Genomic DNA, 12093 nt, shown 5'->3' with positions numbered 1-12093 from the left:
ACGATCACTTGAGGCCAGTAGCAGGGCACAAAAATTTTTATTTTTTTAGTATTTATTGATCATTCTTGGGTGTTTATCGGAGAGGGGGATTTGGCAGGGTCATAGGACAATAGTGGAGGGAAGGTCAGCAGATAAACGTGAACAAGGGTCTCTGGTTTTCCTAGGCAGAGGGCCCTGCGGCCTTCCACAGCGTTTGTATCCCTGGGTACTTGAGATTAGGGAGTGGTGATGACTGTTAACGAGCACGCTGCCTTCAAGCATCTGTTTAACAAAGCACATCTTGCACCGCCCTTAATCCATTTAACCCTGAGTGGACACAGCATATGTTTCAGAGAGCACGGGGTTGGGGGTAAGGTTATAGATTAACAGCATCCCAAGGCAGAAGAATTTTTCTTAGTACAGAACAAAATGGAGTCTCCTATGTCTACTTCTTTCTGCACACGCACAGTAACAATCTGATCTCTCTCTTTTCCCCACATTTCCCCCTTTTCTATTTGACAAAACCGCCATCGTCATCATGGCCCATTCTCAATGAGCTGTTGGGTACACCTCCCAGATGGGGTGGCGGCCAGGCAGAGGGGCTCCTCACCTCCAAGATGGGGCGGCCGGGCAGAGGTGCCCACCTCCCGGACAGGGTGGCGGCTGGGTGGGGGGCTGCCCCCCACCTCCCTCCCAGACTGGGCGGCTGGCCGGGCGGGGGCTGCCCCCCACCTCCCTCCCGGACCGGGCGGCTGGCCGGGCGGGGGCTGGCCCCACCTCCCTCCCGGACGGGGCGGCTGGCCGGGTGGGGGGGCTGACCCCCACCTCCCTCCTGGACGGGGTGGCTGCCGGGCGGAGGGGCTCCTCACTTCTTAGACGGGGCGGTCACCAGGCAGAGGGTCTCCTCACTTCTCAGACGGGGCGGCCGGGCAGAGACGCTCCTCACCTCCCAGATGGGGTCGCGGCCGGGCAGAGGCACTCCCCACATCTCAGACGATGGGCGGCCTGGCAGAGACGCTCCTCACCTCCCAGATGGGATGGCAGCCGGGCAGAGACGCTCCTCACTTTCCAGACTGGGCAGCCGGGCAGAGGGGCTCCTCACATCCCAGACGATGGGCAGCCAGGCAGAGATGCTCCTCACTTCCCAGACGGGGTGGCAGCCGGGCAGAGGCTGCAATCTCGGCACTTTGGGAGGCCAAGGCAGGCGGTTGGGAGGTGGAGGTTGTAGCGAGCCGAGATCACGGCACTGCACTCCAGCCTGGGCACCATTGAGCACTGAGTGAACGAGACTCCGTCTGCAATCCCAGCACCTCGGGAGGCCGAGGCTGGCGGATCACTAGCGGTTAGGAGGTGGAGACCGGCCCGGCCAACACAGCGAAACCCCGTCTCCACCAAAAAAATACGAAAACCAGTCAGGCGTGGCGGCGCACGCCTGCAATCGCAGGCACTCAGCAGGCTGAGGCAGGAGAATGAGGCAGGGAGGTTGCAGTGAGCCGAGATGGCAGCAGTACAGTCCAGCTTCGGCTCGGCATCAGAGGGAGACCGTGGAAAGAGAGGGAGAGGGAGACTGTGGGGAGGGAGAGGGAGAGGGAGAGCCTGTTTCTAATAAATATACAAAATCAGCAAGGCATGGTGGCGCATGCCTGTAATCCCAGCTACTTGGGAGGGTGAAGCAGGAGAATCGCTTGAACCCAGGAGGCAGAGGTTGCAGTAAGCTGAGATCGTGCTATTGCACTCCAGCCTGGGCAACAAGAGTGAAACTCCATCTCAAAAAAAAAAAAAAAAGAGACACGAAAATAAAACGGCATTTAGAGTTGAAAGCTTCGCCTTCCTCTCTGGATGGTGAGTCCTCACTCTCCCAGCAGCCCACGCCTCTGCCTCAAACCTCCATGGCTCCCAAGAGTCTGGATAAAGCTAAGGAGTCTCAACGCACCCCAAGTCCTGGGGGTAGTCAGCCCCTCTCACCCCTCCCTCATCCTCTCACACAAGAGTTGTTTACTGTCCCTCCAGTTATGCCTGGTCACGCAGACACTCTGCTGCTCAAATGCCCTCACCCCATCCTCAGCCTGCTCCCAGGCCACCTCCCTCCAGAATCCACCCTGCCTGCCAGGTGGCCATAGGGACCCTCGCCATACTGTCTGCTTGTGGCAGTGCCCTCCGGCCTGGGGGGTCTTCCAGAGCAGATCTCTGGCCTAGCGCAGTGGCTCATACCTGTAATCTCAGCACTTTCAGAGGCCAAGGCAGGTGGATCACCTGAGGTCAGGAGTTCGAGACCAGCCTTGCTAACATGGTGAAACCCCGTCTCTACTAAAAATACAAAAATTAGCCAGGTGTGGTGGTGCACGCCTGTAGTCCCAGCTACTCAGGAGGCTGAGGCAGGAGAATCTCTTGGACCTGGGAGGTGGAGGTTGCAGTGAGCTGCAATGGTGCCACTGCACTCCAGCCTGGGCAACAGTGAGACTCTGTCTTAAAAAAAAAAAAAAAAAAAAAATCTCTGATATAAGCTCCCCTGGCACACAGTGAGCTTCCAGAAATGGTCCCTCGACCTCTAAATCCACCAAGACCCAGGGAACACGCCCACTCTGAGCACCCTGACAATGTCCCAGTCCCAACACAGTACCCTGAAGCTGTCCCCAAAGTTTCCCCTGCCACACTCCCTGACCACTCTCTGGTATCTCAGAGCCCTAGCAACAGCCCTATAGAGGGAGGGTTCTAGGCATGGGGCAGGCATGAGCACTGTGCTTATAACCAAGCAAAACACTCCCTCTGTGCCAACATAGGTGGGGCAGGTCACGCTGGGGTCTGTTTGCCCTGTCTGCCCACTGCAGCCTCCTCGGGGAGGGCCAGGGTTGTCTGTGCATCCTGTGAGCCCCAGGGTCTATGTGCACCTATGTGTGTCTGTGCTGCTCTGTGTGTGTGTGTGTGTGTGTGTGTGTGTGTGTGTGTGTGTGTACACGGCGCATCTGAATTGTCCTGAGTGCTGTCTCGGGTATCCTTGAGCTGTGTGTGCATGTGTCCCCCTAGCGGTATCTCAGTATTTTTGCCTGTGGGAGCTGCACACCGTGAGCTGCACACCTGAGGGCCAGGTGAGTCTGGGGCTGGTCCTGTGCCTGCGCATCTGTGTGCTGGCGGTGTCTGCATAGTATTCTGTGGCTACATGTATCTGTGCACCCCAGAAATGGGCAGTCACCCAGGAGACCTCTCTACAGTGACCCCAAATGATGGATAGTGAGATAGGGACAGTATGATTTATATTTTTTTTTTTGGTCACAGGGGTTTGTTGTACAGGGGCACAATATATTCTTCTCCCACTCCCAAGCCGGGCCCTTTCTGCCCCTGCTCCTCCCACCCTCTGGTGTCTCACGTCTCAGGGACAGGTGGAATGAAGGATAAGTTCACGGACCCCAGATCAGGACAAGCGGGAAGCTTCTGGGCTGCTGGAGAGGGTCACAGCCGGTTAGGGGAGGGAGCCAGGAGAGGACTCTGTGGCCCCGGGGAAGGGCTGGGCTAGTTCTGGGTCCCTGGGAGGAGTGAGTGGGGGGCCCTGCAGAGGGCTGGGACCCAGAGTGTGGGTGAGCATTAGAAGAGCGAGCTGGGGGCTCTAGGGCAACTAGGAACTTGAAGAGGGATGGGAGGCAGGGCTGCTGGGTCCCTAGGAAGGGCTGGAGGAATCCCTTAACGCCTGAGTTCCGGGAAAGCCCCTTTCTCACTTACCCTCGCAGGACCCGAGGCCAGGTCCAAGCAGCAGCAGCAGCAGCAGCTACGGGAGCCGCAGGAGCAGCATGATTGGCAGGCGCACAGGTAGCGGCCCCATCGGAGGGTGGCAGAGGTGGGACGGTGCTGCCGGGCCGCCGGAGGCAGCAAGCCCAGCGGACACACACCCTGGCTGCCACGCCTCGGCCCGGCCCTCGACCTCACCTTCCCTCGGGGCCCAGGCGGAACCAGCTAGGGGTGGGCACCTGGGGCGGCACAAAGGCATCCTGATCTCTGCATCTTGGTCACTGAAGGGGCTCGAGAGGCCACGGGGCGCTGGGGACAGGACTGGGAGTCAGGCCCAGGAAAGTCTCCTCGGAATAAGGGAGGAAAAGGCGCTCTTTTGATGTTATTATTCCCCCAGCCCCTCCCCCGCTCACCTGGGCGCCCAAAGGGGACAGAAGACTTGGAGGAGGGGTAGTCCTGAATTTACTTCAGCATTTTATTTAATTTGGCCGGGCGCGAGGTGGCTCATGCCTGTAATCCCAGCACTTTGGAAGGCCGAGGCTGGCGGATCACCTGAGGTCAGGAGTTCAAAACCAGCCTGGCCAACATGGCGAAGCCGTCTCTACTAAAAACACAAAAATTAGCAGGGCGTGGTGGTGCGGACCTACAATCCCAGCTACTTGGGAGGCTGAGGCACAGGAATCGCTTGAACACGGAAGGTGGAGGTTGCAGTGAACCAAGATCACTCCACTGCACTCCAGCCTGGGTGAGAGCCAGACTCCATCTCTTTCTCTCCCTCCCTCTCTCTCTCTCTCTGTCAGTCTAGAGAGAGTTGATTGTCCCCAATCAGTCTCTCTCTCTCAGTCGAGAGAGGGGTGGGGGGGGACAGAGGATGGGCACAGGGCTCACGCCTGTAATCCCAGCACTTTGGGACACTGAGGCGGGTGGATCACCTGAGGTCAGGAGTTTGAGACCAGCCTGGCCAACATGATGAAACCCTGTCTCTACTAAAAATACAAAAAATTCCCTGGGTATGGTGTTGGGCGCCTATAAACCCAACTACTCAGGAGGCTGAGGCAGGAGAATCACTTGAACCTAGGAGGCAGAAATTGCAGTGAGCCAAGATCGCACCACTGCACTCCAGCCTGGGCAACAAGAGTAAAACCCTGTCACACACACACAGACACAGACACATACACACACACACACACAAAATTAACCAGGCATGGTGGCATGTGCCTGTAGTCTCAGCGGCTCAGGAGGCTGAGGTACAAGAATCGCTTGAATTTGGGAGGTGAAGGTTGCAGTGATCCAAGATTGCGCTATTCCACTCCAGCTGGAGCGAGAAGACCGAGACTCCATATCAAAAAAAAAAAAAAGTCTCTGTCTCAAAAAAAAAAACAAAAACAAAAAAACAATAAAAACCAGAAGTCTTGATCTGTGATCTTGGGAAAAGCTGTTCACATCAAGGATGCCATCTTCTTCCAGCGAAAAACTTCCCTCTTGTGAGATTATGAACCCAAAGTTCAAGGTCCTGAAGTTTTGCTGTAGTGTGGATGGCAAGGACATTCTTTCTCTGATGTTCTCAGAAGATCCAATCTTCAGGTTCTAGATTGTGAAGGAATTGATTGTCCCCAGTCAGCCATAAAAAGCTTTCAGTATCTGGTGAAAATACACCATACCATAGATCTACTGTTATAATATCAGCCCTCTTGCATGGGAAAGCAACCAGAAAACATGCATTGAAAATGACAATTGACAATTGAAATGTTCAAATTGCCCATGAGGTAGCCAAATGCACCTGAAGCTTTGATTGTCTTCCCAGGAACATGGATTTGACAAACGAAACATTGGTTATGAACTATTTTAGCAATTTATAAGTCAGCATAGAAATACATATTTAATTTGGATCATTTTATCTTTTCCATGATGAGTCATGGGATGCAGAGCCTTTTATTTTTTCTTTTTAGACAGAGTTTCATTCTTGTTGCCCAGGTTGGAGTGCAATGGTGCTATCTCGGCTCACCGCAACCTCTGCCTCCTGGGTTCAAGTGACTCTCCTGCCTCAGCCTCCCGAGTAGCTGGGATTACAGGCATGAGCCACCACGCCTGGCTAATTTTTTGTATTTTTAGTACAGATGGGGTTTCACCATGGTCTCGATCTCCTGACCTCGTGATCCACCCACCTTGGCCTCCCAAACTGCTGGAGTTACAGGCTTGAGCCACTGTGCCCGGCTTAATTTTTGTACTTTTAGTAGAGACACGGTTTCACCATGTTGGCCAGGATGGTCTCCATCTCTTGACCTCATGATCTGCCTGCATTGGCCTCCCAAAGTGTTGGGATTACAGTCATGAGCCACCACACCCGGCCCCCCTTTTTTTTGAGATGCAGTTTCGCTCTTGTTGCCCAGGCTGGAGTGCAATGGCGTGATCTCAGCTCACTGCAACCTCCGCCTCCTGGCTTCAAGCAATTCTCCTGCCTCAGCCTCCCAAGTAGCTAGGATTACAGGCATGCCCCACCACACCTGGCTAATTTTGTATTTTTTTTTTTTTTTTTTAACTAGAGATGGGGTTCCACCATGTTGGTCAGGCTGGTCTTGAACTCTTGACCTCAAGTGATCCACTCACCTCGGCCTCCCAAAGTGTTAGGATTACAGGCGTGAGCCACTGCACCCGGCCAGCATTTTCTTATAGTAAAGAAAGTGAAACCATGGGTTGTTGAAAGAAGGAAGAAAGGTAGAGCGTGAATCTTGGTAGGAAAAAGAAGGAAAGCAAAAGGAAACAAAAACTTCCAGCTGTCTGGCTTGTATTGGCATTTACAATGTTTGCTGGTGTCCCACTTTGATCAGTGAAATGTGGCTGGGAGGAACCTGTGTCACTTTTTGTTTTTTCTTTTTGAGACTCACTCTGTAGCCCAGGCTGGAGTGCAGTGGCGCAATCTTGGCTCACTGCAAGCTCCGCCTCCTGGATTCTCACCATTCTCCTGCCTCAGCCTCCTGAGTAGCTGGGACTACAGGCGCCTGCCACAACGCCTGGCTAATTTTTGTGTTTTTAGTAGAGACGGGGTTTCACTGTGTTAGCCAGGATGATCTTGATCTCCTGACCTTGTGATCCGCCCGCCTCGGCCTCCCAAAGTGCTGGGATTACAGGCGTGAGCCACCACGCCCGGCCTGAACCCCTGTCATTTTTTAGCAGAAACTTTCAGAGTCAGTAAGTGGCCAGGCATGTCTCTTTTTTTTGTGCCACAGGACTCTGGATGTTTCCAATGCAGACTAATCCAAGGCTGCTGTGGATGTGTCCTGTGGGAGAGAAATCGACTTTGTCGATTTCTCTATGGAGAATGGGGGGTGCACCAGGCAGGGTGACTCATGCCTGTAATTCCAGCACTTTGGGAGCCCAAGGCTGGTGGATCACTTCAGGCCAGGAGTTCAAGACCAGCCTGGCTAACACAGTGAAACCCCGTCTCTACTAAAAATACAAAAATTAGCCAGGTGTGGTGGGGCATGCCTGTAATCCCAGCTACTCAGGAGGCTGAGGCAGGAAAATTGCTTGAACCAGGAGGTGGAGGTTGTAGTGAGCCAAGGTCACGCCACTGCCCTCCTGCCTAGGCAACAGAGCGAGATTCTTATCTCCATAAAACGAAACAAAGCAAAACAAAGGGAGAGAGAATGGAGGTTGCCTGTGACTGCATCATAATCTTGTTTATGCTGACTGATGCATTAGAGGTACTAACGGCATGAGAGGAACAATTTCCTGAGACACAGTTTACTGACCATGAATTTCCTCAAAACCCCCAAGAGCAGGCTTCTCAGGAGGAGACTCAGTGTGGAATCCCTTGCCAAGGTAGACCCTGGTTCTGTAGCAGGACGAGCTGCAGACAAATCTCCTCAGACACCGGATTAAAGAAGGAAAAGGTTTATTTGGCCAGGAGCGTCAGCAGATTTGTGTCTTAAGACCCGAGCTCCCCGAAAAAGAAATTCTTGGCCTTTTTAAAGGCTTACAACTTTAAAGGGTCCACGTGAAAGTGTCGTGATAAATCGAGCAAGCATGGGGAAGGTGAGTGGGGGCTACATGCATCAGCTAACAGAACAGAAAGTTTTGCAATGCTTTTTCATACAATGTCTGGAATTTACAGATAACACAAGTAGTTTAGGTCAGGGGTTGATGTCATTATTATTTTTAACTCCTGTGGCAGGTGGTGGTGCCAAGGTGTCTGGCTACTTATCTTACTTTTGTTTCTAAATTTTTGCTTTCTCTCTTTCCTCCTGTCTTGTGAACTAGGCAAGATGGTGGGAGGAGGGCAGCCGGAGTAGTAGTGGTCTCCTTCCTTAGTTCAGGTTCCAGCTACAAACACTTACCACCTGTGAGACCTTGGGCAGTTCACATCCCCTCTCTGTGGCTCAGTCTGCTCAACTGTAAAATAGGTTAAATCCTGAAAGATCAAAATCCCTCACATCTAAAATCTCAAAAATCACAGTCCCAAAGTGATCGTTCTTGTTGCCCAGGCTGAAGTGCAATGGTGCGATCTCAGCTCACTGCAACCTCCGCCTCCCAGGTTCAAGTGCTTCTCCTGCCTCAGCCTCACGAGTAGCTGGGATTACAGGTGTGCACCACCATGCCTGCCTTATTTTTTGTCTTTTTAGTAGAGACAGGCTTTCACCCTGTTGCTCAGGCTGGTCTCGAACTCCTGACCTCAGAAGATCCACCTACTTCAGCTTCCCAAATTGCTGGGATTATAGGCATGAGCCATGGTGCCCGGCCCCATATTTTATTTATTTATTTTTTTGAGTTTTGCTCTGTCACCCAGGCTGGATTGTAGTGGCACGATCTCAGCTCACTGAAACCTTCGCCTCCTGGGTTCAAGCAATTCTCTGTCTCGGCCTCCCGAGTAGCTGGAATTACAGGCGTCCGCCACTACCCTGGCTAATTTTTGCATTTTTAGTAGAGACGGGGTCTCATCCTCTTGGCCAGGCTGGTCTTGAACTCCTGACCTCGTAATCCACCCGCCTAGGCCTCTCAAAGTGCTGTGATTACAGGCATGAGCCATTGTGTCTGACCCCTTACATTTTTTAAAAACAACTTTATTGAAATAGAATTCACGTAGCATACAACTTCCCCATTTAAGGCATACAATTCAATGGCTTTTAGTATATTCACAAATCCTTTCTTTTTGTGTATATGTACCACATTTTCTTTGTCCATTCATCTGTTGATGGATACTTAGGTTGATTTTGTATTTTGGCTGTTTTGAATAGTGCTGCAATAAACATAGGAGTGCAGATGTGTCTTTGAGATACTGAGTTTCTTTCTTGTGGACTTATACCCAGCAGTGTGATTGCCGAATTATACAGTAGTTCTATTTTTAGCTTATTGAGGACCCTCCATGCAGTTTTCCGTAGTGGATAAGCTATTTTACATTCCCACCGGCCAGGCGTGGTGGCTCACGCTGGTAATCCCAGCTCTTTGGGAGGCTGAGGCGGGAGAATAACGAGGTCAAGATATCAAAAACATCCTGGCCAAAATGGTGAAACCCCATCTCTACTAAAAACACAAAAAACAGCTGGGCGTGGTGGCAAACGCCTGTAGTCCCAGCTACTCGGGAGGCTGAGGCAGGAGAATGCTGGAACCCGGGAGGCGGAGGTTGCAGTGAGCCGAGATCCGCGCCGTTGCACTACTCCAGCCTGGGCGACAGAGAGAGAGACTCTGTCTCAAAACAAACAAACAAACAAAAAACATTCCCACCAAGAGTGTTTGAGTGCTGCTGTTTCTCTGCGTCCTTGTCAGCATTTGTTGTTTTCTGACTTTTTGATAGTCGCCATTTTAGTTGAGGTTAGATGAAATTTTACTGGGTTTTGATGTGCACTTCTGTGATGATTAGTGATGTTAAGTTTGCATATACCCGTTGGCCACTTGTATGTCTTCTGTTGGAAAATAGCCATTGAGATCTTTTGCCTTTTTTTGTGTGTGTGTGCCAATGCTGTCGTTTATTGCGCGGAGTGGGGGCGTGGGGGTTAGTGGGGCGTGGGGGTCGTGATGGGGGCGCTGCTGCCTCGGTTCGTCAGTACATTAATCACGGCGGCGGGACTCCAGGCTTTGCAGCCTCGCCCACGCGCCCTGCGCAGCCAGGACGGCCCGCCCCTCGGCGCAGGTGCTGGAGGGAGCCGGGGCACTGCTCCGGGAGGTCACCGCGGGACGCGCGTGGACGGCGGCTGGGCAGGTTATTGCGTGAGCGCGGTGGGAGCAGCGGGAAGCCGGAGGGCCAAGTATTGCACTTAGAATAACAATCCTCATCAGATGGCCGGCTACCTAGAGGGCAGGGGGCGGGCAGGGCTCCACAGCCGGCTCCTCTCCACCACTGGGTCGCCCTGTCCCTATCTTACAGCTGGGGAAACTGAGGCACCGAGGTGAAGGGAGCCCCCTCGCACGCGAGGCCGCCGCCGGGGGCAGGGGCGATGGGGGTGGGCGCAGGGCGATGAGGGGGGACGGCTGGGGGCTCGGAGGGGACTGCTCCCTGGCCAGTGTAGTCAGTCCGACTACGGCTACCTACGTCTCGTCTATAGCTTCTTGAGGGGCTGGCGGCCGGGGCAGCGCAATGACAGGGCTTTGGTCTGGATGACGCCCCGCCCCGGGCCAGCCTGGCCCTTGGTGAGGGTCACAAGTTGGACCAGAAGCGCGAGCGCGGAGAGTCCTGTGGGTCCAAGCCGCGGGCAGCACCAGGCGAGGCCGCGGGCAGCACCGGGCGAGGCCGAGTCCATGCGGTCCGGGCTGGGCGTCGCGCTCGGGGCAGCGGGCCTGGGCCCCAGGCGAGGCATGGACCTGCTGGCCCGGCCCGCCGTGGCTGTTGTCCATTTTTTAATGGGATTATTTGGGATTTTTGTTTTTGAGTTCTTATATGTTCTGGGTATTAATCCTTTGATGGATGAATAGTTTGCAAAAATTTTCTCCCATTCTGTGGGTTGTCTCTTCACTTTGTTTTTTTATTTATTTTAGACGGAGTCTCACTCTGTGGCCCAGGTTGGAGTGCAGTGGCACAATCTCGGCTCACTGCAACCTTCGCTTCCCGGGTTCAAGCAGTTCTCCTGCCTCAGCCTCCCTAGTAGCTGGGGATTACAGGCACCCACCACCATCCCCAGCTAATTATTTGTATTTTAGTAGAGACAGGGTTTCACTATGTTGGCCAGGCTGGTCTAGAACTCCTGACTTCAAGTGATCTGCCCGCCTTGGCCTCCCAAAGTGCTGGGATTACAGGCATGAGCTACCGTGCCTGGTCTACTTTGTTTATTTTTAATTTTCATTAAACAAATTTTTTTTCTGTGCAGAAGCTTTTTAGCTTGATGTAATTCTATTTATCAATTTTTGCTTTGGTTGTCTGTGTTTTTGAAGTCTTACTCAAGAAATCTTTGCCTAGACAAGTGTTATAAAGCATTTCCCCAATGTTTTCTACTAATATTTTCGTAGTTTCTTTTCTTTTCTTTTCTTTTCTTTTTTTCTTTTGAGATGGAGTCTCACTCTGTCACCCAGGCTGGAGTGCAGTGGCGCAATCCCAGCTCACTGCAACCTCCACCCCTTGGGTTCAAGCAATTCTTCCGCCTCCCTCCCTAGTAGCTGGGATTACAAGTGTGCGCTACCACGCCTGGCTAATTTTTGTATTTTTAGTAGAGACGGGGTTTCGCCATGTTGGCCAGGCTGGTCTTGAACGCCTGAGCTCGGGCAATCCTCCCGCCTCGGCCTGGGCTGGGATTACAGGTGTGAGCCACAGTGCCCAGCCTGTAGTTTCTTACATATAAGTTTTTAATTAATTTTGATTTGATTTTTATATGTGGTGAAGCACAGGGGTCTAGTTTTATTCTTCACACATAGATATATCTCATTTTCCCAGCACCACTTATTGAAGACACCATCTGTTTCCCCATGGTATGTTTTTGGTGCCTCGGTGCAGAATGAGCTGGCTGTAAATGCCTGGATTTATTTCTGGGTTCTCTGTTGTGTTCCACTGGGCCATGAAATCCTTCCTTTCCAATATTATAAAGTCACCATTTTCCCGTTTCCCTCCTGTCACCCTTGCTGTGTTTGGGCCAAGCAGGGCAGGCAGGACCCAGAACTTGATGTGGCCAGGTGAGGCCAGAGCCTCTCTAGGCTGCTCAAGAAATCTGCGCTGAGGTCCTTGGTCTGCAGGGAGAACCAAATCCCCATCGATGACCCCACAAAACACTGTTAGGTAAACCACAGTGTGAAACAGCTTGAGAAATAGAATCTGTGTCATATCCAACATTTACTCACACTCATGATTGCGAGACTGGGATACCTAAGCAGGAGGAACCAGAAGAGCACCCTCTTCCCCTGCATGTCCAGGTCCCCTTTAGGTCACCTAGGGCATGTGGCTGGAAGCAGGGGCTTCTGGGATAGGGGCAGGCT

At 52.6% G+C, this 12093-nt stretch overlaps 1 protein-coding gene across 1 annotated transcript in view; it reads left to right on the top strand.

Moving 5' to 3' along the window:
* LOC129135256 (eukaryotic translation initiation factor 3 subunit C-like) overlaps nt 1–12093 on the top strand; it is a 43342-nt gene that overhangs the window by 25632 nt on the left and 5617 nt on the right. The gene's annotated exons all lie outside the window — the stretch shown is intronic.

The sequence above is a fragment of the Pan troglodytes genome, chromosome 18 (assembly GCF_028858775.2).
Source record: "Pan troglodytes isolate AG18354 chromosome 18, NHGRI_mPanTro3-v2.0_pri, whole genome shotgun sequence".
NCBI classification, from domain to species: domain Eukaryota; kingdom Metazoa; phylum Chordata; class Mammalia; order Primates; family Hominidae; genus Pan; species Pan troglodytes.
This window is presented reverse-complemented; position numbering and strand designations above follow the sequence as displayed.